Source organism: Antechinus flavipes, chromosome X (genome assembly GCF_016432865.1).
Source record: "Antechinus flavipes isolate AdamAnt ecotype Samford, QLD, Australia chromosome X, AdamAnt_v2, whole genome shotgun sequence".
In the NCBI taxonomy this organism is placed as follows: domain Eukaryota; kingdom Metazoa; phylum Chordata; class Mammalia; order Dasyuromorphia; family Dasyuridae; genus Antechinus; species Antechinus flavipes.
The window spans coordinates 45,717,029-45,743,913 of NC_067404.1; the positions used below are offsets into that span (position 1 = coordinate 45,717,029).

The 26,885-nt window shown below is 49.0% G+C and overlaps 1 protein-coding gene across 1 annotated transcript in view; it reads left to right on the top strand.

The window, feature by feature from the left end:
- The first annotated feature begins 219 nt into the window (after nt 1-219).
- ELF4 (E74 like ETS transcription factor 4) overlaps nt 220-26,885 on the top strand; it is a 60,163-nt gene continuing 33,497 nt past the window's right edge. Inside the window, exon 1 of the mRNA XM_051969213.1 lies at nt 220-451. The gene's annotated coding sequence lies outside the window, so the exon portion shown is untranslated. The remainder of the gene's footprint in view (nt 452-26,885) is intronic.

Here is a 26,885-nt window from a genome sequence, read left to right on the forward strand (position 1 = left end):
TCCCTCCCTCCACGTCTCTGTGGGTCTGTGGCTCTCTCCCGGTCTCGGTCCCTTGGCGTCTCGGAGGTTTCCCCTCCCCCCGCGTTTTCCCAGGCGGGGCGCCCCCGGCTCACCTGATATTTGCATACTGCCCTCCGAGTAGCCAGTGGCAGCTGGGCCGGTGGGAGAGGCAAAGCCGGAGGCTGAGCCTCACCCCGACCCGCCCGCCCGCCGGGGCCAGGAGGTGAGTCAGAGGGGGAGGAGGCTGAGCTGCACACCACTGAGTTGTAGTTCTCCTTTTGGGCTGTCCCCAGTTTTCCTTGCTGTTCTCCTTTCTCGACAGAGCCTCGGGAGGGCGGGGGGAGGGGGGCGAGCCCAGCCTTGCCCCGCAGCCCCCGCGGCCGAGCCTCCTCCCGCGCTGCCCATCCCGGGCCGGACCATGGTCCCGCGGCCGGAGCCCCAGCTGCCTGAGGTACGTCCCGGGCCGCCCATGGAGGAGAGAGGCGGGGAGGGGAAGAGGGAGCGGGGAGAGAGGCTGGGCGGGGGGGGGAGGGGGACAATCCAGCCCTCCGGAGGGAGCCGCCGGGCCGTCGGGGAGGGGAAGGTGGGCATCGGCTGCCGGTGGGCACCGTGCCCGCCCCGTCTCGTCGCTGCCCTGCCCTGCCCTGCCGCTTCCCCGCCCGCCGCCGCCGCCGCCACGAGAGCTGGGTTTTCGGGGTAGAAGTCAGGCCAGCCCACCTGCGTTGGGGGCGAGCCGGGCGCTCCGGCTCCATCCCCTCGCGGGCCTGGGGCCGGGGACTCTCCCGGAGGGCTGGAAGCCCGGCCCGGGCTCATCTGGTCCAGCCCCCGGTTCCGTAGACGGGGAAGCCGAGGGCTCCGCTCGCCGTAAATGACTTTCTCAGGGTCCCGGCAACAAGTGGCCGCCGAAGGAGACTCGGGCAGGAGCTCAGGTACCGCCTCGCCTCGGCTGCGGGGGCCTCTCCCCCGCCCTCGGTGAAAGCCCTTCCCCGGAGCTGCCCCAGGGACCGTGGGCATTTCTCCCCGCCCCCACCCCAAGTGCCAGTGCGGCGGACCTAGTGCTCCCAAAACCCGAGTCCACTGACTTGCATTGAATGGCTAAGTGATTGCTGGGGCAGCAGGCCTGGGGCGGGGGCGGGGGGCAGGCCCGAAATGTGGGGTGAACCTAATGTTGGGGAGAACAGGCCTGAACTGGGGGAGGAGCCGGCCTGAAATAGGCGGTGGGCCTAATCTGGGGGGGCAGCAGGCCTGAAATGTGGGGTGGGCCTGAGCTGCGGGGGGAGGGGGGGCAGGAGGGGCGGGGGAGAATGAAGGGGGGCAGGTGTAAAATGGGGAAACAGTTCCGAGCGGGGTGAGAGGTCTGACTTGCTGGTAGTGGTCCTTAACTTGGGGGGCCCCTTAACTTAGTCCTTAACCCGCAGTCCTGGGCTGGGTGGGGAGCTGACCCGAGTGGGGGGGGGGGTTGGGCCAGTAGACCTGAACTTGTGGGGGAGGGACAGGGAACTTTTGCTAAGATAAGTTGGTGGGGTTCTCAATGGCCGGATGGCTTCTTTATTTACACAACAGCACTTCCAAGGGATAGGAGCACACGCTCTTCCCAGGAGGGCCCCCTAGAATCCGGCTCCTTCATCTCCTCCATTCACAGAGACAGAAAATGAGAGTTGGGGTGAAGGGGCATAGGCCGCCCGGGCTGGGTGAGCACTGGCAGCCTCTCCGCCTCCTCTCCCCACAGTTGCTAGGGCCGGACCTCCCTTGGATCTTCAGGCCAGAGCTTCCAGACCCCCGGCTCCATGGCCTCAGGATATGAGAGTCTGGCCTCTGCCCCGCTTCCTGTCCCCAGGCCAGTTTTCCCACCAGCCTGTCCAACCTGGCAGCCGCCTCCAGGGTGCCCCTTCCATGCCCCACTGAACACTCTGCCCACTTCCCGCCCTCCCCCTAAGTCTAGCCCTCATCCCTCCGCTCAAGACAGAGGCCTGTCTCGTCCGGAGGCTTCTCCTGGTTAATGTTTGACAGTTCACTGTGGCTAATCATTTTAATTAGCTCTTAAAGTGGGGAGGAACAGTTAACCTTGGACTCCTTGATTCCAGGCTGTAAGGGCCTCAGATGGGGGGGGGAATGGGGGGGAGGGAAGAGAAAGAGACAGACTCGAAGCCAGCCAGAGGGAGGCACTCCCTCCTAACTCCTGTTCCCTTGCCCCTGGCCCCAAGCGTTCTGATCTCAGACATCAATGGCTAGGGAGGCCTGCTGGGGCCGCCCCCCAAGTGCTGAGTGAGGAAACAGAGAGGGCAGCTGGGGGGGGGGGGAGGCTGAGGGAGGAGACAAGCCCTCCCTGGATTTGAGGGAATCACTAGCCCTGGTCCTCAGGGAATCCCAGGGGAGGGACTCCGCCTCCAGGAATCTGTTGTAGGAACACAGGCCCTGCCCTCAAGAAGATTCCCAGGATCCTGGAAGGCCCCCAGCTCCGCCCTCCCCCAGTGCAGTGGCAAATACAAAAACTTTGTCCTTAGACAGCCCTCCCCAACCCCCCTGTCTGCTCTGGGGAGACTGGGGCCCTGCCCTCAGGAAGCCTCCCGGGATCCTGGAAGGCACCCAGCTCTGCCCTCCCCTGGTACAATAGGAGATACAAAAACTTTGTCCTTAGAGAGGCTCTCCCCTCTCCTCTTTCTCCCCCCCCCCCCATCTGTTCTGAGGAGACTCGGGCCCTGCCCTCAGGAAGCTGGCTGCATAGACAGTAGAAAGAGACCCAGCCCCCTGCTCTATCTCCGAGACCGTGAGAACTCTTTCCTAAATCTGCAAGTGCCCCAGGGCCAAAGTGTCCTAGAAGCCCGGTGGAGTTCAATCCGGAGGGCTTCCCGGCTCCCTTCGGAGGCCGGGGGAGACTTTTCCTGCTCTAGGCTGCAGCTTCCAGGCCGCCCTGACCTGCTGGGAGCTGAAGGAGTGGCTTGTTTGCAGCTATGTCTGGCATTCCCCCCATGAAGGCCTTGTGTTTGCTCGGCTGCTCCAGCAATTAGCATCCACCCCTGAGCAGGCAGGGGCCCAGCCCTGGGCCTCTCACCCCGGCTGGCTGAGCTGCCTGCTGGGACAAGGAACAAGGTCTGTCTGAAGCTTGAGAAGGCTCCTTAAGAGAACAGTTAGACTCGGTCCCTTCTATTACAAATGGGGAAACTGAGGCTGGGAGAGGCTCCAGCTCAATCTCCTGAGCCGGGAGCAAGAACAGATTTCTCAGAGACTCCTTCCTCCTTCCATCCCTCTCGCTGGGCTCCTCATCTCCCCCCCAACCCCCCCTCCCAGATGAAAGATGAGGAAGGTACAGTGCAAGCCCATTCCCACCCAGATAAACACAGAAGGCCTGTTATAGCGGTTTACCCTTTCTCCCACGACACACACACATCAAAGTGGAGGGAGGGGGGACACTTCTGACACCTGGCTCGGGCTTCCAGGGATGGACAGAAGCAGGAAAATGGCCTTCCCCCTCCCTGGCTGTTTTAGGATCGGCTTGGATTTTATTTTCAAATCTTACTATTTTTTGTTATCTGCTGCCCCTTCCACCTCCTCGATGCGCCCCCCCCTCCACCATCGTGGGACATTGCCCGGTTCTAGCGTTCCCCTTTCTCAGAGCAGGGCAATTAGGATGCCATGGGGAGAAGGGGCAGGGATCCAAACCCCAAAGAGAAGCCTCTCAGGCTTGCAAAGATGAAGACAAAAAGGGACGGGACCAATAGTCTGAAAAAAAATCCCAAGGTGCTTGGAGAGGGGAGTCCAGTTTGGATGCCAATTAAAACCCAAAGCGGCCTACTTTTCTGAATAGGCAATTATAACATCTATGGAACTCTTTACCCATCTAGGGAACGCTTCACCTCCAGGAGACAATCCAGGCTAAAACCCAAAAACAGTTTCCTAAGAGGTCTTGATAAATTCCAGGAGGGCTAACGTAGCTATCCGGGAGGGCGAGCGGTTCCTCCCTCCGCGGGGCCCGGCCAACGACAGAATCCCGGGACGCTTAAGAGGCTCCTGCTTCCGTCGCTTCTTCTTTCCAGGCGGTTCGCGTCTCGGGAAAAGTTTCTGTTCCTCAACTTCTTCCTCCATAAAATCAGGGGTTGAGACTAGATGCCTTCTGAAAGAAATCCCTTCCTGTAAATCAGGGATCTGAGGGGCTGGGGTTTTGGCACAGAAAAGGGAATGTTCTTCAGAGTTGAGTGATGTGGTTCCCAGAGCATTGGGCTTAGAGGCAGAGGCCTTCCATTTGAACCCTGGCTTTGTACCTCACCGGCTGTGAGAGCTCAAGCAAGTCACTTCTCCCCCGGCCTCGGTTTCTTTCTCTGTCAAGTGAAGGGGTGGGACTACATGGCCTCCGGGGTCCCTCATAATTCTGGGATCTAGGATCCTTTAGGCCAGGGCTTCTTGAACTTTTTCCACTGGCGACCTTTTTTTGCCGGAGAAATTTTTGTGACCCCGGGGACGTAGGTCTGTAAAATAGAAAAACAAATCAAAATGTTTACTGAGAAGAAATTGTAATTTTGTGACCTCCCCCCATGTTTAGTTATGAGATCCCATATAGATTCACAACCCACAGTTTTTAAGAAGCTGGGTAATATGTGACCTTGGCAAAGTCACAAGCTCCTTGGGTCTCAATTTCCTTCTCTGTCATATAAGATCAGACAAGATGGTCTTGGAGGTAAGGGCAGCTAGATGGTGCACTGGGCCTGGAGTTAAGAAGACCTGAGTTCAAATTTGGCCTCAGATATTTACTAGCTTTAACTAGTTTACCTCAGTTTCCTCATTTGTAAAATGAGCCAGAGTAAAAAATGGTAAATCCCTCCATTGGGGTTTTACCAAGAAAACCTCCGGGGGGAGGGGGGGAAACTCATGAAAAATGACTAAATGAACAAGTCTCTGAGATCCCTTTCAGTTTTGACATGCTCTAAACTGAAGTCCCTTCCCCTCCAGGCCTTAGTTTCCCACTTTGTAAACAAGATTGGGGCTGGACTAAATGACCTCTGAGGGCTCTGCCGGCTCTTAATCTTATGGTTGCCCTGCTCAGGGATTGCATTCCGTGATCAAGGTTGTAAGCTTGTGGGACCCAGCACATGGGTCTAAGTTCAGACCCGGGGCTGCCCCCTCCAGTCCCCTCTTTATCCCCCTTCTGTGGGATCGGCACGCCTGGCTGGGTTCTTCATACGTATTCGTCGTCCCGACTTTAGGATATAACGGAGGCGTCTTCCCTTCTCTCTACCCCAGTCACTGTCATCTCTACCCTCTGCCCCTATCAACAAGGGAACCAGGAACCCCAGGGCATCCTCATCCACTCGGGGCATTCTGGGTAACACTGAAGGATCTGTGCAACTTAATCCTTAAACTCTCTTCTGCCATACCTTGGAGGAGAGGCTTCTGAGAACAAGTGCCAGGTCCTGAGAGGACCCAATCCATTGACTCCTCTGGAGAAGGACGTTTCCTCCAGGACCACAAGAAAGGTCAGAGGTTGAAAGAGCTCGAGTTGAAAGGGGATGGCCAGGACACACAAGAAATGACTGGCTAAATGAGGGTTCAAATCCCAGTTTTCTGAGCTTAAATCCAGTGCTTTCTTTTCCGATCCAGGAGAGCCCCGGGGTCCTTTACGTACCCATTTGTCCTTGACAATCATCACTGTGATCATATTATACTCGCAAAGCTTTTATATCTCAGAGAACCTTTGGTTTTGACATCAAGTAGGGTGGGTTTCCATCTTGGTCCTCAGATTTCCTATCCGTGTGGTCCTGGGCAAAATGCCTTCCCCTTCATGAGCCTCAGTTTCCTTACCTGTAAAAAGAACGGTCAGCCCCGAATCACGTCCCTTCAGAGGGTTGCTGGGAAGAAAGTGCTCTGTAAAGGGTAAAGTACTCAAAGTGGGAGCTGTTAATATCGCCTCTGTCTTTGGAGGGGAGAGGGAGACAGGAGATGAGTGGAAGGAATATCTAATGGCTTATTGAACAGCGGAGTGGTTGTCTAGGGAGAAGTGGGACCCCGAGAGCTTCCATCTCTTTCCTCTTCCTCATCCTTTTTATTAAGGCGTCCGTCTTCATCCTCTCATCTTCTCCTCTGTTGTCGTTCTCATCATTGTCATCAAGTTATTATTAAATGAGCCAGACTCTCCGCAGGCCTGCATTATTTTCCCAAGAATCAGTTACTCCTGGGAACCACTGAACAGAGCTAGGAGGCAACTGACATTTCATCCACGTCTCGCTCCGCTCGGCTCTGGGCTTAGCTCTCGGAAGGCCCAGGGGCTGCTTGAGTGGAAAAGAGCGTTGGTCTGGGAGGCAGAACCCCGAGACCTTCCCCTCTCTGCCTCTCACTTCTCTCCTCCCTAAAATGAAGGGCTTAAGCCCAGTGATCTCAAAGATCCCTCACAGCTTTGGCATTCCGTGCTCCTATGGTCTCGGCCTGGAGCGGCCCCAAGGGTAGACTTGGCTCAGTCAATTGTGTTATGGACGTGGAGCCAGAAAGGCCCGAATTCAACCCTAGTCTCCTATACTTATTAGCTGTAGAATCCTAGGCAAGTTATTTAACTTCCATTTGCCTCGGTTTCCTCATTTGTAAGATTAGGATGCTGATAGCTCCCAGGGTTGTTGTATGGAGCAAATGAAGTAACAGTATAAAGTGCCTTGCAAACCTTAGCGCTCCACACACACGTTGGCTATGATTACTTGATGTATTATTATCTGTGATTTCAAACAATTTCCAGTCGAGCCGTCTGGGGATAGCTTGGGTATCCAGTCTGCTCCAGAGGGATGGCCTAGGACGGAACTTGAGGTCACCCTGGGAATAAGAAACCGAGTCTCCAGAGCCTCAAGATAACCTGGAAATGTGCTGAACTCTGGGACTGGTCTGTGAGGGGAGGAGATACTTGGGCTTCCCCTATGGTCCCAACTCAACTTCCCAGAACAGATACCTCAGGGTTTGGGGGACGGGAGAACAGGAGGCTGGGCAATTAATCTTCTGAATTCATGATCTGGAACATCTGCCCGGGGTCTTAGGGGAAAACCTGCCCTTTTCCCAGAATGCTTTTGACCACTTCCCAATGGCCTTGCTCAGTCGTCCCGCTGACCTGGAAGGGACTGCCCACGGGATGACCCTATCTTATCGGGTGCCAACATGTACAGGGTTCCACTCTTTTGGGGAAAGCAGGACCCCACCCCCCAGGGGTCAGAAACCAATGGTAGAAGCAGATCGAGAGGTAACAACGTGCTAGATGGCCCTGGTAGGGAAACAATGCTTACCTCACGTGTGGTGGTTGGTGTTTGTGGTTTGGATGATGGTGAGGGTCAGGAGGGAGGGGACTGGAGAAAGAACACTCCATCACCTGTATTGTCTTCACCGGAGAACACTTGCTGGAGTGGGCCCCAGTGAAAGAGGGATGTCTTTATGGCAAGACATGAGGACTTTGCAGGTCAGAGACGAGAGAGTCCACAAGGGCATGTATTGAATTGATTTCACGAGCATTTATCGTGCCTACTATGTGCAAAACCTTATGCCGGACCTTGGTTCACATGCAGCTTTGATAAGCCAAGGGGTCCTGCCCTGATGGAGTTCACAATCCATGGGGTCAGGGGAGGGGAACTGGAAACACATGGGGAATATGGATATTTCGATCTGTTATCTTATATCTGTGGGTATTTTCTCCAAAGGTACAGATCATCACTCATCACTATGATTTTTGCCCAAGTCTTTGAGAAATGGACTATAGGTAAACTCCCTAACACCCAACATTCTTCTTCTTCTTCCTTCTTCTTCCTTCTTCTTCTTCCTTCTTCTTCCTTCTTCCTTCTTCTTCTTCTTCTTCTTCCTTCTTCTTCTTCCTTCTTCTTCTTCTTCCTTCTTCTTCCTTTTCCTTCTTCTTCCTTCTTCTTCCTTCTTCTTCTTCTTCTTCTTCTTCCTTCTTCTTCTTCCTTCTTCTTCTTCTTCCTTCTTCTTCTTCCTTCTTCTTCTTCCTTCTTCTTCTTCTTCCTTCTTCTTCTTCTTCTTCCTTCTTCTTCTTCTTTTTTCTTCTTCTTCCTTCTTCTTCTTCCTTCTTCTTCTTCTTCCCTTGAGGCAGTTGGGGTTATGTGACTTGCCTGGGGTCTCACAGCTGGGAAGTGTTAAGTGTCTGAGGCTGGATTTGAACTCAGGTCCTCCTGACTTCAGGGCTGGTGCTCCATCCACTGTGCCACCTAGCTGCCCCCACTCAGTTCTTTTAAGGGCCTTCTTTCCCTGTCCCACAACTGGATAATGATGGCTTTTGCACTGATTCTTGGGAGAAAGTAACGGCTGGTAATATGCTGCCACTCACTTGCATGATGAGTCTCACCATCACCCTTTGGGTGACCTAGTAATGTGGCTCTCCATGGATTGTGGTGTCCCCCGGCTCCGTAGCCTCAGGGCATCACTGGCAGGATGTTGGCGTTCAAGAAGCGGGCGCAGTCTAGGAGTCAGCAGTTCCAGATAACTGAAATCCACAATATCACATAATAAGTGGACTAGGAAGGCAGGGACCCAAAACTCTTTACTTGGTCTCTTCCAGGTTCACAGTCTTGGGGCCCTCTTTGATTCTTCCCCAGACCTACCTCACTGCTTCTGTCTGACCAATCGTCGATTCTTATCCATCGCGCCTTTGCAGTATCTTTTTCATCCGTCCCCTTCTCTCCAGTCCCACTTCTCCACTTCCCTAATAGAGCCTGTCTCCCTGAACCATTCAACAGATCTTCCCGCCTCTGTTCTTTTCATCCTCCGACCCCCAGAGTATCTTTTTACCGTAGATAGACCCGGTCATGTCAGTCACTTCTTTGCTCAAAAATCGCTACTTGCTCCCTGTTCCCTACCTAGTAAAAGTTTGCCCATCCCTACCTGGCATTCAAGGCTCTCTCTATAATCTGGTACTACGCATACACTTTCCAGCCTTCCTTCATGTTATATTCCCTCACCCACTCTATGCTTTCAGAAAGATCTACTTTCTTTTTTTAGGTTATACATGTACAACCCTATTAAACATATTTCCACATTAGTCATGTTGTGAAAGAAGAATCAGAACAGAAGGGAAAAACCACGAGAGGGAAAAACCACGAGAAAAAAAAACAGAAAAAAGTGAAAGTAGTCTTCTTCGATCTGTTTTCCCACTCCATCAGTTCTTTCCCTGGATGGGGATAGCATTTTCCATCATGAGTCTTTTGGAATTGTCTTAGATCATTGTATCACTGAGAAGAGCTAAGGCGTATCATAAGTGATCATCATACATTGTCGCTGTTATTGCATTCAAGATTAGAGTATTTTCTTTTTCCAGCTATATGTAAAGATATTCTTCAATATTCATTTTTGTAAAACTTTGTGTTCTAAATTTTTCTCCCTTCCTTCCTTCCTTCCTTACCTCCCCCCTCCCATGGAGCAATCCAACATAGGTTAAACATGTGCAATCCTTTTAAACGTATTTCCATATTTGTCGTGTTGTGCAAGAAAAATACCAAAAGGAGGAAAAACAAACCACAAGAAAGTGAAAACAAACAAAGAAAAAGGTGAAAATCCTTGGCTTTGATCCCCATTCAGTCTCCATAGCTCTCTCTCTCCGGATGTGGATGCCATTTTCTATCCCAAGTCTGTTGGAATTGTCTTGAATCACAGCATTGTGGAGAAGAGCCACGTCCATCCCAGTTGATCCTCACATATTCTTGTTGTTACCGTGTCCGGTGCTCTGGTTCTGCCCGCTTCCCTCGGCATAGGTTCGTGGAAGTCTCTCCAGGCTTTTCTGAAAGCAGCCTGTTTATCATTTCTTATAGAAAACCAGCATTCCATCCCATGAATATACCGCCGTTTGTTCAGCCATTCCCCGGTTGAAGGGCATCCCCTCGATTTCTAGTTCCTGCCACAAACATTTTTGTACATAGGGATCTTTTCCCCTTTTTGTTACCTCTTTGGGATACAGACCCAGGAGTGTCTGCTCACTTCCCGCAGCATCAGCTCACGTAGGCCTTCCAGGCTTTACAGAAATCATCGTGCTCGTCACTTCTTACAGAACAATAGTATCCCACTACCTTCATACCGCACTTTGTCCAGCCAGTCCCCAGCGGATGGGCACCCCCTCGATTTCCAATTCTTTGCCACCACTGGAAATATTTTTCTACACATGGGGAGAATCTACTTTCTTTTCTGCCAAACACACCCTGTACTCTCCCACCTCGAGACCCTTGCTCCGGCTGTCTTTCCAGCCACTCTTTGCAGGCCGAGTTCCTCTCTACCCTTTAGGACCCAACTCGAATGCCTCCTTCTACAGAGAGTCTCTGCTGCTCTCTACCCACGCGGGCTTGGCCGAGCACTTTAAACTCTCCGGGTCTCAGCTTCTTTGTCCCCTAAAATGAGGGCTCTGGACTAGCTGGCCTCCAAGGTCTCTTACGACTCTAATGCTATGACCCTTTCCTAATTTCCCCCTGTCGGTAAGGTGTGACCCGGGTCCCTCCCCCTGAGCACTTTTCTTAGACCTCATCAGACAATACACTGAAAAGAACCGTGGAATCCTGGCCTCTCGTTTTATGGAGAAAGTAGCTGAGGCCCCGAGATCATGCGACTTGCCTAAAGTTACACAGCTAGTAAACAACAGAGATGAGCTCTTCTGCTTTCAGGGCCGGCGTCCTTTCCACTGTATCGTGTTGCCTGTTGTGGGTGGGCTAGCTTTATTTTATGCTCCCACTGGATTGTAAAATCTATGAAGGCAGGGTCCACATCTTCTCTAAACATTGGCTCTCCCCCAGTGCCCAGTGTAAGGCTGTGGACTTGGTTTAATAATTTAATAAATGAAGATAAATAGACAGACACAGACAGATGGATGGATGGATAGATAGATAAATGGATGGATGGATGGATGGATAGCTAGATAGAAACACACACAGAGAGATTAGATAGATGGATGGATAGATAAATGGATGGATGGAGGATGGATGGATGGATGGATGCATATCTAGATAGATAAACAGGTAGATGGATGGATGGATGCATGGGTGGATATCCAAGACAGATAGGTAGATGGATGGATGGGTGGATGTATAGACAGAAAAAGATTAGATAGATAAATGAACGGATGATTGGATGGGCGGATAAATAGACAAAGACTAGACAGATTAAATAGATAGACAAAGATTGATAGATGAACAAACAAGGAAATGAACAAATAGTTATTGAATGGTTGGATGTTACGAGAGGTAATTGGAGGGGATGGGAGAGAGATCCTCTCTCAGCCCCTCAAACTGCCTCCCCTGCTCCCCACTTGTAGGCTCCCGGCTTCTCCAGCCTTGGCTTCTCTCTGTGGCTTTGGCTCTCCTAGGAGCACCCAGATATGACCCCGTACGTGGCCTGCTCAATCCACCCAGATACCTCGATCCTCCCTGAATTTATCCACATTTTGGGGAAGCTACTTTAGTTATTTAGCCCGGATTTTTCTTTCAGAATGGAGTTCTCTAGATCTCTTACTTCCCACTCTCGGGAATATTAGCAGTCCCCTCTTGGGCCACCTGGTGATCTTATAGCTATTGTTGGTCCTGCCCTCTCCCGTCTTCACCTTTGCAGGCCAAAGACACGTCTCTTTTGTGACCGTGTTATAGGAACCCGCACCCTGCCCCCTTCCTTGGAACCTTGGGATTGACCTTCTCAGGGAACCGTGGAATTCTAGAGCAGGGAAAGATCTCGGAATCCAGTCCAGCTCCTTCGCGTTTCAGATGGGGAAGTCGGCCCAGAAAGTGATGGAATGAAAGTTCCGCAAGAGCCAAGACCGGCTCCTTTTTGTGGTCCTTATAGCCCATCTCGGGTGCTTCTTGGTGATTGATTAAGGCTGTCCAACGCCAAAGCCCCCTGGTGTGCTAGCAGTAGCTGATGCTTCTTTAGCATTTTAGTGGTCGCAAGTCATGTTACATCTCCTGTGAGTTTCCGAAATGCTACTGGTATTTTTATCCCCATTTTATAGATACAAGAGTCTCAGGGGGCAGCGGCTTGCCCAGGGTCACAGCCACCTAGGGTGACCAAAGGCAGGGGAGGGACATGCTTTCTGTGGGAAACCTGGCATGCTTTTCGATTCTGTTGGGTGCTCTAGAGCCCGGCTTCTTAAACTGTGGGTCATGACCCACCCCATATGGGGTCTCATAACTGAATGTGGGCATCGGGAAATTGTGATTTAGTATCAGTAATACCTCCCTTATATACCTGTATCCCCAGGGAGGATCACATGAAAACTTCTCAGGCCAAATGAACGCACACTGTGTTCGCTTTTTTTTCTTTTTCTCTTGTGATTTCCCCATTTTGTTCTGATTTTTCTCTCCCAACATGATTCCTAAAGAAATGTGTATTAAAAAATGAAAATGAAAACATGAAAAAAAACATCTCGGGCGAAAAGGGCTGGAGAGGGGAAAAGTCTGAGAAGCCCTGCTCTCGATCACTGAGCGGGCTGGCCTGAAATCTTGTGGCCAGAGAGGAAGAGCTGGCTCAGTGGGGAGAACCGTGGGTGAGCCCTCTTTGGGACTTTTGCCCACTTTCTCTTCTCTAGTTACCTTTAGCGTTGCCAAGAGAAATCCCCTGGGGTTAGAATAGCTCATGGAAAAAGGGACCCATCTATGATTTCACTGATGTAGGGGGAACTTGACCAGGAAACTCCCTTTAGCGATGCAGGTCTGTGCCTTCTCTGTAATTTCTAGTCTTAGAGGGATTAAATGAGGGGCCAAGTGACTTGCCCAGGTTCACACAGTCCGTATTTGTCAAAGGTGGAACTTGGTCTCCTATCTTCCTGACTCTGAGATCACTGTGCCGTACTGCCTCTCAGAATAGCTCCTGGGATTGGAGATTTTGAACTGGAAGGGATCTTAAAGGCCATTGAGTCCGACACCCTCTTTTCTGTGAAGAAGGATTTAGGTTAAGTGACTTGCCCATGATCACACAGTTAATACTCTAGAGAAGACCCGGACCTGGGTGCTCCTGACTCCAGATCCAGTGCCCTATCCACATGCTACCTCCAAGAGAATGGCAGGATTAGAAGAGACCTTTAAGATCACATGTAGTACAAACCATTCATTTAACAGGAAGGGAAACTGAGACCCAGAGAGGTCACATAGCCATTAAGTAGCAGAACCAAGGCCACCGCTCGCCCTTATAACTGGACCATAACGCCACTCTGCTATAACACATTTGTGGTGTATGGGAAAATTCGGATCAAGATCACCCAGAAGGCTTTTGGTAGAAGGAACCATCGTCGCAGGCGGGTCACCGTTCTGGACCCCCCTCGCAGATTTTTGATCTCCCTTAGAGAGCTGCTGAGACCAGGCTGGGGTGGGGGCGGTACCAGTTGAAGGAGATCAGACAAGGAGCCCTCACTTCCTTATGGGGATATCGGCAAAGGTCCTCGAGGGGAGACGGCACCGGAGACCTTTTTTCTAAAAGGGCTGGAAGGGGTAGAGATGGGATTCCGGATAGAGGCCAAAGATGGCATCAGGTGGGAACAAACAAGGGATCCGGACAGAGGCCAGAGATGGCATCGGGTGGGAACAAACAAGGGATCCGGACAGAGGCCAGAGATGGCATCGGGTGGGAACAAACAAGGGATCCGGACAGAGGCCAGAGATGGCATCGGGTGGGAACAAACAAGGGATCCGACACGGCCACTGGAGGATGGGAGATGAGGCTGGAAAGTCCAGGCAGAGCCAGGTCACGGGACCTATACGTGGGCTCATTTGAGATCAGAATAAGAGGTTCCCATCTTGGCTGGCTTTAAAGATCCGAAGGCCTTTCTCTGGAAAGAGATAGTAGATTTAGGATTACAGGGACTTGGCCCAAAGGGTAGAACAAGGATCTATGCAAAAAAGTGATAAAGGCAGATTCAGACTTCCTCTAATCTAGAAAAACCCTTCTGAGTCATGACAACTGTCCTCAGGTACAGTGACCTGCCGTAACCCCTCTCTAAAGGTCTGCTGGCAGAATGACCTATGATGTCTATTGGGAGGAGTCAAGATATCCATGCGGAAGTGAAGAGGAGGCAGTTTGAGGCAGGAGGGAGCAACAACCTCAGGAAGGGAGAGAAATCAGAGTCTACCCCCTGGAGGAGGTGGCCCGTCGATTAATTGAGTCTTAAAAGACGATCATAAGGTTTCTGAGAGCACAAGATGGGGATGAAATGTGTGTTCTGGATATAGAAGGACAACCTTTTGAAGTCATGGAGAGGAGAGAAAATAGGAATAGCTGGCAGGTTGCTTTGGCTGGATGTGAAGAGGAACCACGAGAAAGAAATCTGGAAAGATAGCTGACAGCCAGATCGTGGAGTGATGTCAATACCAAGCCCAGAGGGTTGTATTTTATTATAAAGGCCATTGGGAGGTATTGAAGACTTTTGAGCAGGGGAGTAACATGAGCAGACCTGTCCCTTGGGACTATCCTAGCAAGTATGTGGAGGACATATTGGAAAAAGAGGAGAGCCTGAAAGAGATCCATCAGGATTAGTCCAGTAATAGTCCAGGTGAGAGGTGATAAGGACCTCTCCCGCATTTCGCAAGAGATCCCAAGATGTAATCTCAGGTACTAGGGGCAGCCAGGTGGTGCTGGAGTGGCTGGAGTGCCAGCCCTCCAGTCAAGAGGAGCTGAGTTCAAATAAGGAAGGCCTCAGACACTTACTGGCCGAGTGACCCCATCAAGTCCCCCCAACACCCCTGTCTCCCCCCCAAAAAAATTAAAATAAGGTCTCGGATACTGAGTGGCTTTAGTGAGAGAGGAGAACGACTGAAATGGGAAGCCTAGGGCGAGCAGGAGTTGGCGCTACGCTTAACGGCGACAGAGAAGTTCACGGGAAGGCCCGGTTTAGAGGGGAGGAGAACGGATTCCATTTGGGACGGCCCGAATCTGAGTCGCCACGCGCAGGTGGCGGTGTCTAGCAGCTTTGGCAAAGCGAGCCTGGAATCCGGGAGAGCCCCCGGGACTGGCTACGGAGATCTGGAAGGCATCTGCACAGAGGTGATGATTGAACTCATGGGAACTGCGAAGGTCACGATGCAAGAATATTTTTAGAGCAGAAGTTCTTAACCTAGGGTTCATGGATCAGAAAGGGTCCACGGGCTCGGAAGAGGCGGGAAATGGCAGCTTGGTTTTCCCCAACCTGGAACTGAAATTTAGCATCTCCATCTTTGGTTACAAATGTGACTCTAAGAAGGAGTTTCCTCAGCCTACTAAAGGGTTCCATGACACAAGGAGAGAGACAGAGACAGAGAGACACACGGAGACGGTCGGAGAGACAGAGAGAGAAACAAAGACAGAGAGAGACAGACACAGAGAGTGAGAGAGAGCAGAGAGAGAGGGGGAGAAGAAAGCTCAGGACAGCTTTGAGAAGTACATGTGCTAAAGTGACAGGAACTCAGCGATAATAGACAAAGGAAAATGAGAAAGATTGGTCATATGGGAGTAGTGTCGTGAAAGTCTGGGTAGGAGGAGGTAGTTGACATGTCAGGAGATGTAGAAAAGTAAAGGAAAATGAGGAATGAAAAAAAGGCCGTCTGATTTCCGCAGTTAAGAGATTGTTGGTAACCTTGGAGACAGCTATTGCAGTCCACTGCCTGGAATCTAGATTACAGGGGATTGAGAGGGAGTGCGGGCTGAGGAAACAGAGGCAGCAGCCCTCTTTCTCCAGGGTCTGACGGCGAAAGGCATGAGAGACGGGCGATCATGGTTTAAGAATGGTGTCAGGGTCGAGCTGAGGGGGTTTGTTATTATTTTTTTTTAAGGGCAAAAGAGCCAAGGGACTGTTTGCAGGCAGCAGGGAAAGAACCAGTAGATAAGGAGAGTCATGTTCAAAGAGGCAATTCCAGGAAGAGATGGGAGGGGACAGAATCAAGGGCACAAGCAGAGGGCTTGGCCTCTGGAAGCAAAAAGACCACCGCTTTTCAGAGACTAGATCAATGGAGAAGAGAATGGGGGAGGAGGTCAAGACATCTCGGGGTATGGAGCAAGGGAAAAGAGGGAGCTCCTCGTGGTTTGCCTTGATTTTTCTCCCCCAAAATAGAAGACATGATCTTCTTATTTTGTAATTTTATGTATTTATTTATTATTTAAAAACATGGTCTTCTGCTGAGGGAGGGGGGGTGGTAGAGAGTGCTTGAAAAGAAAAGAAAAAATTTAGAATCATCTGTAAAGGGAATGTCAGAATCAATAATGGGACTTGCTGGTCACCAGCGAGGACCCAGATAAGATCGGTGTGATTATGGAACTTTTCCCAGAAGTCCTGGAATAGGTGTTAAGAAGGCAGGTGGTAGGAGTAGCCGGTGTGGGTGGTGGTAAATGTTTAACAACCAGCTTTCCAAAAAAAAATGCACATGATCTTTTTACATTTCACATAGGCATTTTAACATTTTTCATCACTTTTTTAAGTCTAGATGGTCGACAAAACAATAAATCGAGCTGCGATTTGTCGATTCCCAAATGCTCATACTGAAAATTTAACGATTGGTCCTCAGGTCGGTTCAAGATGCCTCCAGCTCACCCCTGGTAGTTGTAACCCAGAATCGGGGTTGACAGTAGAACAAGACATAAGAAATTCAGGGCTATGTGACAGCGTAGAGCTGAACGGAGCAACGTCGGGGCCAGGCTGTGAAGGCAAGAAATTGAGGTAAAACACAAGATTGTGGAGAGGAAGATAGGTTTAGGATGAGCGACAGGGGTTGTGAAGAGAGGGCGATTCCGGAGCTCAGAATCCCCAAGAAGCCCTGTTCCAGATGAGGTGAGATCGGACTGGGATCCTCTTAGGGGAGGTGGACTGAGAATGTGGACCATGGAGGTTGAGGAGGTGTTTGATCGGGGGGAGGGGGGGGACCTAGGTATTGTCTCCCCAAGACGTAGTGAGTACCAGAGATTGTGCGAGATGGGGACGGAGAGAAAGATTGTCAAATGGGGTATTGAACTCCTTACAGTAGAAGGGACGTGGACCCGGAGGGTAGTAGAGGACCACAACAAAGATCTGAATAACCTGGAGAATAGATGTAAATCAACACATGCTATGTTCATTTTTTTTTTCCTTTCTTGTAGTTTTTCCTTTAGTTCTGATTTTTCTCTCCCAATATGATTCATAAAGAAATGTGTATTAAAAAATTAATGTATATGTATAACCAGAAAAAAACAAAAAAAAGTTTAAAAAAAAAAGAGGGGCAGCTAGGTGGCACAGTGGATAGAGCACCAGTTCTGAAGTTAGGAGGACCTGAGCCCAAATCTGACCTTAACACTTCCTAACTGTGTGACCCTGGGCAAGTCACTTAACCCCAGTTGCCTCAGCAAAATATAAATACATACATATATACATATATATATATATATATATATATATATATATATATATATGTATGTATGTATGTATAAAAGATTTGAAAAATCCTGAGCTGGGCCAGCTCAATGCACAGTTTAGGACAAATCTCATTTTGGAGCCTCAGTTGCCACATATGGAAAATTGTGGGGAGGTAGTGATTGGATTAGATACTCTATTTAAATTACTTATTAGATTATTGGAGAATAGATTATGAGAGAATTCGATAGGCTCATTTCTAACATTCTAAAATGTGTGGGTAGGATGCTGTTGACCGCACCTGCTCCCAAATCTCCACAGAATCTAGAACCATATTGGAAAGGACTTCAGAGTCCATCAGGATCAGTCCAATCAGAATAAAAGAATCCCCTACTTTGTCATGAGATCAGCCATCCTTCTGTGGCTAGCTGAAGCCTGTCAGATTTGGGGGTTTCTGCTGACAGCACCCTAAATTTGCCTCCCCGCCTTCCCACCTCGCCCATTGCTCCCAGTTCTGCCCACTGGGCCAAAGCAAAACAAGGTCAATCATTCTTCAGAAACTTGGAGCCCGTTCTTTTGGGGCCTTCAGCTTTTCTTCTCCAGGTTAAACATTTCCAGTTCTTTCAACTGGGCCTCATGTGGCACAGTCTCGGTACTCTTCATCATTCTAGCGACCCTCCTCTGGACACTTCCCATCTTAGTAACGTCTTTCTTAAACCGTAGCACCAAGACCTGAGCCCAAGATTCCAGATGGCCTCTGGCCAATCACTGCCCTCATCCTGGCCGTTGTATTTGTTGTTTTTCAGCTGCGTCCTACTCTTCGTGACCCCGTTTGGGGTTTTCTTGACAGATACTGGAGGGGTTTGCCATTTCTTTCTCCAGCTCGTTTTACAGATGAGGAAACAGAGGCGAACAGCGTCACACAGATAGTGAGTTTCTGAGGCTGGATTTGAACTCAGGAAGATGAGTCTCCTTGACTCCAGACTTGGCATTGTACCCACTCCAGAACCACCTAGCTTCCCTGGCCATATCATACTCTACTAAAACCGTATCGGCCTTCTTAGCTGTCTCATCCCATGCTGACTCGGGCTGAGCTTTCGGTTCACCAAATCCCGCAGATCTTTTTCAGATGAAAACACCACGTGAGGTTGACTTTTTGAATCTAAGGGTAAGACTTTGGATAAGTGCCGAATTTTATTCTCTTTTCCACTCACCTTTCCAGACTGTAAGATCTTTTTAGTTCCCCAGCTGACATTCGGCAATGTCAGCGAGCCCTCCTAGTTGCGGGCCGTCTTTAAAATGGATGAGCGTGCCGTCACCACTCCCAGCCATTCAAAGACCCTTGGAAGCAGCTCATCTGTATCACATCCATCTGTCAGTCCATTGGCTTAAGGAGTCATTTCCCCAGAAAAGTCTCTATTAAAATGGAAATATGTTTCTTGGGAGAGCTTAACCTTAACCCGTTATCAGTCATAGACACAGTATGAATCGGATGGTTTATGAGAGCCCTCTGAGACCCACCCTTCTCGTCCTTCTCCCACAGCCCTCGGTGAGCTCCCCCATCGTCCCCACTGGGTTCTACATCTCCCTCTTTCGGTCCAGTCTCATCTTGCTCTTCATTGGCGTTGCCTTCCCCCTTCATCCTATTGAGGGACGCGATCTAATGTGTGAACTAGAGTAGTCCAGACTTTCCCCTCCCAACCTCCAGCCTTTCCACGCCTTTGCCCATAACACCCCCATGCTTGGAAAAAAATGACCTGCCCCCCCCACTTTCTTTTTTTTTAATTTTTAATTTTTTAAATTTTAATGTAATTTTTAAAACATTAAATTCTTTTTATTTTTCCAAACACACATAAAGATAGTTTTCAACATTCGTTCCTGTGAAATTTTGTGTTCCAAACTTTTCTCCTTTACCCACCTTCTCCCCCAAATAGCAATGTGATCTATTAAATATATTCTTATATTTAAATATATATAAATATATATTAAATAGGTGTAGTCCTTTTAAACATATTTCCATATTTGGCATGTTGTGTAAGAAAAATCAGATCAAAAGAGAAAAAATGACGAGAAAGGAATAAGCTAACAGCAGCAACATAAAAAAGGTGAAAATCCTCCGCTTTGATCCACATTCAGCCTCCATAGCTCTCTCTCTGGATGCGGATGGCTCTTTCCATCCCAACTCTATAGGAATTGCCTTGAATTGTTGAGAAGAGCCAAGTCCATCACAGAGGATGATCACGTAATCTCGTTGCTGTGAACAGTGTTCTCTTGGTTCTGCTCGCTTTATTTGATATTGGCTCATGTGAGTCTCTCCAGGCCTTTCTGAAATCAGCCTGCTCGTCATTTCTTGTAGAACAATAATATTCCATTATCTTCATATTCCATCACTTATTCAGCCAGTCCCCAACGGATCCCCCCATCTTTGATTGCTGAAATCCTCTTCCTTTAAGCAGGAGGTGCCACTCAGAGGCCATGTCTTGCGTGAATCTCTTGCTGACTTCTCTCCCTTCTGACCCCGCTGCTCCCATGAAAGTATCCTTTCCTCCGATGGTGTCCTCAGAGTATTTTGCCAGGATCTTTCCCTTAGCCTTTCCATACTTTCTCTCCTGTCTTACCTATTAATGTACGGCATGCCCACTATTGAACTGTAAATCCTGAAGACGGGGACGATGTCTGCTTTCGCCTCTTTCTCTTCCGTTCCAACGTGGTTCCTGGAATATTGCAGGCGCTTCATAAACTTAAAAAAAAATTAAAAATTGAATAGAGATTTTTCAAAGTACTTAACTCTGGTATTACTGGTTTTACTCTCCACTTAATACCACATCACTTGATGAAAACCATCTACACCCAGAAAGAAGACTGTGGGAACTGAGTGTAGATCACAACATAGCATTTTTACTTCTTTTGTTGTTGTGTGATTGAATTTTCTTTTCTTTATTATTTTTCTTGCTTTTGGATCATATTGTTCTTGTACAGCAAGATAATTTCATAAATATATGCCTATATTCAATTTTTTTTAAATACCACATCATTTCTGGGCAAGTAATTTTAACCTCTGGACCTCAGTTTCCCCACCTGTAAGATAAGGGCCCTAAATGAGATCTTTCTCAAATTTATCTGCGAGCTCTGACAGTCTATGTTTTTAAGGTCTCATCTACCTTAGACAGCCTTTGTTTGATTGTGTATGATCTCTCCTGGCTCTGACATTTTCTGTCCCAGGATCCATCTCTGCTCTGGCATTCTCTGTTCCATGTTCTCAGGTCCCTCCCAGCTCCGATATTTCATGTTGCTTTCTGAGGTTCTTCCCAGGTCTGACATTGTTTTCTTTCTGAAGGTCCTTCCCTAATGTGACATTCTGTTCTCTGTGTGGACCTCTAAGGTTCCTGTCAGCTCTGACCTTTCATGGTCCTATGACCCCGTTGTTCTTTGTGACTCTGTCCATATCTGGGGTTAGAGGTCATGTTCACACCCCCTACACACACACACACACACACACACACAATATATATATATAGCCTGCATGGAAAGAAAGGAGGCTTAATGAAAAAGAACTAATGTACCCCTTCCCACCTTCCCCCCACCTCCAAAATGGAAAGGACCAATAGGACCACCACAGACAATCAGGCAGCCTGAGCTTCTATGAGGCAGTCAACTCTCGCCCAGAGCCCTGCCCGCCAGTGCTCTCCAGCCTGGGGCAGGGCTTGGGACCAAACCACAGGGCTGTGGGGAGGCTGTCAGCTGGGTGGGGCAGCAGGGTGAGGCAAAGATTTCCCCACAGATAAGTTAGTTGCTGGCAGTCTGTAAGTGCCCTGGTGGGGGAGGGAGGCATGGGGGCAGAGGCTAGGCCAGTGATGGGTGGGGAGGGGGAAACCCCACCAAGCAGCAGGAAGCTTAGCAGGATGGGGAAACATCCTGCCTTACAGGGGAGCTGGGGGGGGGTGGGCCGACCATCTGACCCTCAGTGTAGCAGAGCGGGATTCGGTGTGACACGGGCCGCTGTCCGGGGGCACACGCTCCCTGCCTTTCCAAAAGGAGATCCCTACGAGGTGAGGGGCTCTCCTAAGAGACACAGCCACACACAGTTACACGTGGGCTCACTGGGATTTAGAACTGCAAAGGATCTTAGGACAGAGAACAGCAGGCCTGGGAGCGATCTCGGAACAGGGGATATCAGTGCTGAAAAGATCCCTGGAAGATAAAACCTCAGGACACAGAATAGAATGGCAGAGCCAGAAGGATCTGTACAACAGAACACAGAACGGCAGGGCTAGAAAGGTACCTTAGAACACATTCGACACACGATGGCAGCTCAGAAAGGATGACAGAGCGTAGATCATAGAATGGCATAGCAGGACAGAACATAAAACAGAAGATGGTGGAGCTGGGAGGAGACTTCGAACATAGGGCTAGGGGAAACGTCAAATTATAGAAAATCAGAGCTGGGAGGAGTCTAAGAATGTATAGTTGGGAGGGGGAAGCTTAGAATATCAAATATAGAATATTAGAACTGGAAGGAGCCTTAGAACATAGAGATTGGGAGAGGAGAACTTTAGAATATAGAATATCAGAGCTGGAAGGAGCCTTAGAACAAAGAACTAGATAGATGAGGGAATTTGAGAATATAGAACACAGAATATCGGAGCTGGAAAGAATCTTGGAACATTGAACAGATCATTTCAGGGCTAGAAGGCCCCCAGAATATTGGAACTGGATGGGCCTTTAGAATATAGAAAAGAGAAAAACCTCAGAGAATGTAGAACTTAGGCCATAGAATGTTGGGACTGAAAGGTATTTTAGAATACAGAATTCCAGAGCTGGAGGGGAATTTAGAACACAGAATGCCTAAACTCGAAGGCTGGGTTGGGAGAAAAGCTCAGAATTATTTAGTGCAAGCCCTCCATTGCACAGAGGAAAGTGATGTCCACAAAAGGAGATGCATCTGGTCCAGGTCACTCAGCTACTGAGTGCTAGAGTCAGGAGCCAGACCTAGAGCTTTTTCTGTTCCCTAACACTGGCTAGACTCGGAGGCTTGCGATCAAAGCAAGAACTTGTCTGGACACCAGCTTGTAGGATCACTAGGTTTGCCATAGATACTTTTCAAGATTATTTTATTTAAAAAAAAAATCCCCTCCTCACTGTCCCTCAGGAACACCGATTAAGCACCCAGTTAGATGTGTCAATGGCTGCCAATAGCACTTGCACTATGCCTGTGAGAGGCAAATAGAACTCCACTGCCTTGTTTCCCAGGATCATAAATCTAGGGTTGAAAGAGGCCATCGAGTCCATTTTAAAGATGAAGAAACTGAAACTCAGAGATATGAAATCACTCAGGTTCTCTGCCCCTAAATCCAGTCCCCCCTTTTTTTTCTATTGTGGTTTTTAATTAGTCATCAAAATCATTCATCATTTGAGGGAAGTAGGATGTAGTGGATAAAGTCGTTGGGTTTGCTGTCAAGAAAACATGTCTTCATACCTGTCTCAGGCATTAGTAGCAGTATATCAGTGGGTGAGTCGTTTAACCTCTCAGCCTCAGTTTCCTCATCTGTAAAGTGAACAAAAGCACCCGCCCAACCAGGGTGTTAAAATCGAATGAGATGATACATGTGAAATATCTTGTGAACTAACTTGGAAGCGCCGTACAAATGCCAACTGTGATTATTAACTGAACTAGAAGGGATTGTTTAAAAGATCATTTGAGTCCAATCCTCTTATTTTACAGAAGAAGAAACTGAGGTCCAGAGCAGTCAGATGACTTGCTTAAGACCACACAGCTAGTCCAAGTATTTCTCCATCCATTTCTCTCATTTCTCAAACATCCTTCACCCCTGGGGAGTGAGTAGGATAAATATGATTCTCTTCACATCCATTGTCTCATAAAAATTGGGATTCAGAGGGATGATCACTTAGCCAAAATTACCCAGTCAGGAAGTGCCAGAGGTGGGATTTGAACTCAGGTCTAATCATTTCAGATCTCGTCCCAACCACGTCAATACTGTCTCTCCACTTGGGGTTGTAATCTCCAAGGCTGGCCATCTGTACGACAGGGACTTGTTAAAGACTTCTTATAGGGATCTGGGGGAAGGAGAATGAAGGGAGGAAAGAAACTCGCTTTCTCTCCCACAAGAACTCCTCCCTGTGCTGCCAGACATTTAACAACTGACTCTCTGGGGAGAAGTGTATGCTGGGCACACAGAAGTGGAATCTGCATTATTATTACCATTTTCTCCATCACTTTCCTAAGTCTAGACATCAAGGGGACAATAAATCGTTCCCCGTTTTGTCATGCTGGCCGATTTCTGTGGTGTAAATGCCGACCGTGAAAATTTAACAATGGGCAGAACTGAACCGGCTCCAGCACGGGCCTTCCCTCCCTCCACACTTGTCGGTAAGCCGACGGTGCCCTTCTCTGGGCCTCAGGAGACGTGAAATCGTCTCGGGAACCAGACCCGGATCCGGATGTCGGCAGTTGTTGTTTCGACAGATGGGGCCCTCGGCCTGCTAGGGGCTTCCATTCGGGGCTGGGCGGAGGTGGCTGTGACCTGGAGGAGTCACCTGGGAAGGGCTGCTGACTGTAACGTAGCTCTGGGCCTTGTACCGGGGTGCTTGGTAAATATTGAGTGAATGAATGAGCAAACACACACGCACATATTTACATTGTGCTCCAGTTCAAGTAAAGTGCGTTTGTGGGCCGTGATGAAACTGCCCCGTGCTAGGATAGGGAAAGCCCTCTAGAAGCCAGGGGTTTCCTCGTTGAAAAAGAACATGGGAGGTCGTCAACAGACGGTCACAACTTCCCGAGACATCTGTGAAAACTAGGTTTATTACAAGAGAAATCCAAGTGCACGTGGACCCCGAAGAGTTCACGATCCATACAGAAATTTGCACATTTGAGATCTCCGTAGGATTTGGCTTTAGCATTTGGCCACCTACGTGAACCTAGATAAATCAAAGTAGGAGGAGCCTCTGTCGTCAAGTAAACCTCCCCTCGAATCCCACCCCGGTCTTTACTACTCCTTGGGTGACTCTGGGCCTCTTCCCCCTCCGTATACTCGAATACTCCAATGAAGGGGTTGAATTCCCAGATCGAGATTTTCGATCCCTTCGTTTCCCCATCAGTGAAAGATGAATCTCCGCCCTCCCGCCATCCTGGCTTGATCACGGAAAACTCTCTGTAAACCATAATTCATGAGGGAAATGAGAGTGAAGTCACCTGCTGCATTGTAGGTTTGGTTCCGATCTCCTGTCTTCATTTGTTTGTCTATTTTTCAGACGCTTTTCTCCAGTTCAACAGGCTGTTGGCTTTTGTTCTCTCGCCTATGATGTCAGTCTCCTTTTATTGGATGGTTTAAACCATTCACGCTGAAAGTTAATATTGGTAGGCCCATGCTCTCCTCCATTGATGGTTTTTGTATCGCTTGCTTTGTCCCCCTCCTCTTGTAAGTCAGTACTTTGTCCCTTTGACAAAGGAAAGGGACTTGGAGGCCGCCTGCTCAGGCTCTCTCCTTTTACAGGTGAGGAAAATGAGATTCAGGGAAGGGAAAGCCACTTCCTCCCATCCTCCGCCTCCAAGCACCCTCTGAGTGACAAAGGTCCTCAACTCTCCTTTGTGTTCCGGGCCCCTGTGACAGTGTGGGGAAGCCTGTGGACTTCTTCTCAGAATATGGTTTTTAAGCTCCTAAAATAAAGTACATAATATTGCAAAGGAAACCAATTATCTTGGAAACCAACTTATCAAAATATCTAATTAAAAAAAAAATACCAAACTCACAGACCTCAAGTCCTAGTCTGTAACCCTTCAGGTTTTTGATGCTTCCTTGGCTCTTTTTCTCCTTTGAGCCTCAGAGCTGGGAAATCTGGGCCTTCTTGGAGGGCACAAGGAAGGAGCTAATGGATAAGAAAATGATGCTTAAAGAGGAAAGGACCAGGAGAGGCTGGGAGTGGGGGGGGGGGAGCATCAAGGCTACAAGGAAAGGATTCACCTTGGCAAGGTCCTGGGAAATGTAACCAGAGGAAGAAAGACTGAGGGACAGGGTAGACAGGTTCGGGGGAGGGGGATGGAGTGAGGGGGGAAGGGACATTGTCGAGTTATTTTTGTTGAGCTGGCTAGGGCTTCCAAAGAAATCCCTGCCCACATCTGAAAAACTCGAGGCATTTGGCCTGTGGCCATGGTGTCCACACCCTCTCCACAGCCCCAGCCCAGCCCAGTGCCAAAGTTCTTTAGGTTTCCCCCCAGCCTCATCTGATCTCTTGGGTACCACCCCCCTCACACACACACCCTGTTCTCACTCCCTGGGGCTAGCGCTTTTTTCCCAAACATTTGTCACCTGGATTTTAACCGTATTCCATCCCCAAATGCTTGCTTGGAGGTTGCACTGCAAACTTGGGGGAAGGGCTGGCATGAGCCCAGGTGCACACCTGGCTAATATGGCCCCCAGGATTTTGGGGCATCTGTCGTTCAATTCGATTGAATTCCACCTGAATTTCTAAAGCACCTACTAGGTACGAGAAACCGTGCTGGAGAATCGGGCCCATTTCCCTCACTTGGCAGATGGTACTCGACCAAGAACAGGGAGGGTTATACCACTCTTAAATCAAAGCATGGATCCTGTCTGTTCTTTCAGGGAGGCAAATGCCTCCACAATTCAGGTTTAGAATTTCACCTAATGTCGATAGTATAAAACATCTGGGAGTCTACCTGCCGAGGCAAAGTCGGAAACTATACGAACACAACCACGAGACACTTTCCACACGAATAAAGTCAGCTCTGATCAGTCGGAAAAATATCAAGCGCTCACGGGTAGGCCGAGCGAATATGATAAAAATGACAATATTACCTGAATTATTCGGTGCCGTACCAAATTCCCAAGAAATGATTTTACAGAACTAGAAAAAATAACAAAGTTCCTCTGGAATTTCACTGGAATTGTCCTGAAGGGGAATAATCTGTCTCATAAGGTAGTGAGTTCCATGTCACTAAAGGTCTCCTAGTAGAGACCTAATGGCTACTTGTTGGGAATATCGTGAAGGATTTCTGACTCTTGTCCTCAGGATACTCTTCCGTATCCTTCCTGATAGCTAGGTGGCGCTGCGCTGGATAGAGTGCCAGGTCTGGAGTCAGGAAGACTCATCTTTCTGAGTTGGAACATGTACTAGCAGTATGACCCCGGGCAAGTCACTTGACATCCATAAAATGAGCTGGAAAAGGAAGCCACTCTAGTTTCTCTGCCAAGAAGACCCCAAACGGGATCACAAAGAGTTGGACGAGACCGAACAACCGATCCTTCCTGTAATGTTGTTTCAAAGCTCAGCAAAGCTTGTCGTTCAGTCACGTCTGAACATTCGAGACCCCATTTGGGGTTTCCTTAACAAAGATCCCGGAATGGCTTGCTATTTCACTCTCTAGCTCATTTTACAGAGGAAGACCCTGGAGAAAACAGGCTTAAGTTACTTGCCCAGGGTCACACAGTTATTCCATGTCTGAGTCTAGATTTGAACTCAGATTTTCCTGACTCCAGACCGGTGCCTTATCCACTGCACCACCTAGAGCTACTCCCAGCAACACTAACCAGCCAAGACGGACACATGAAGTAGTCTACAG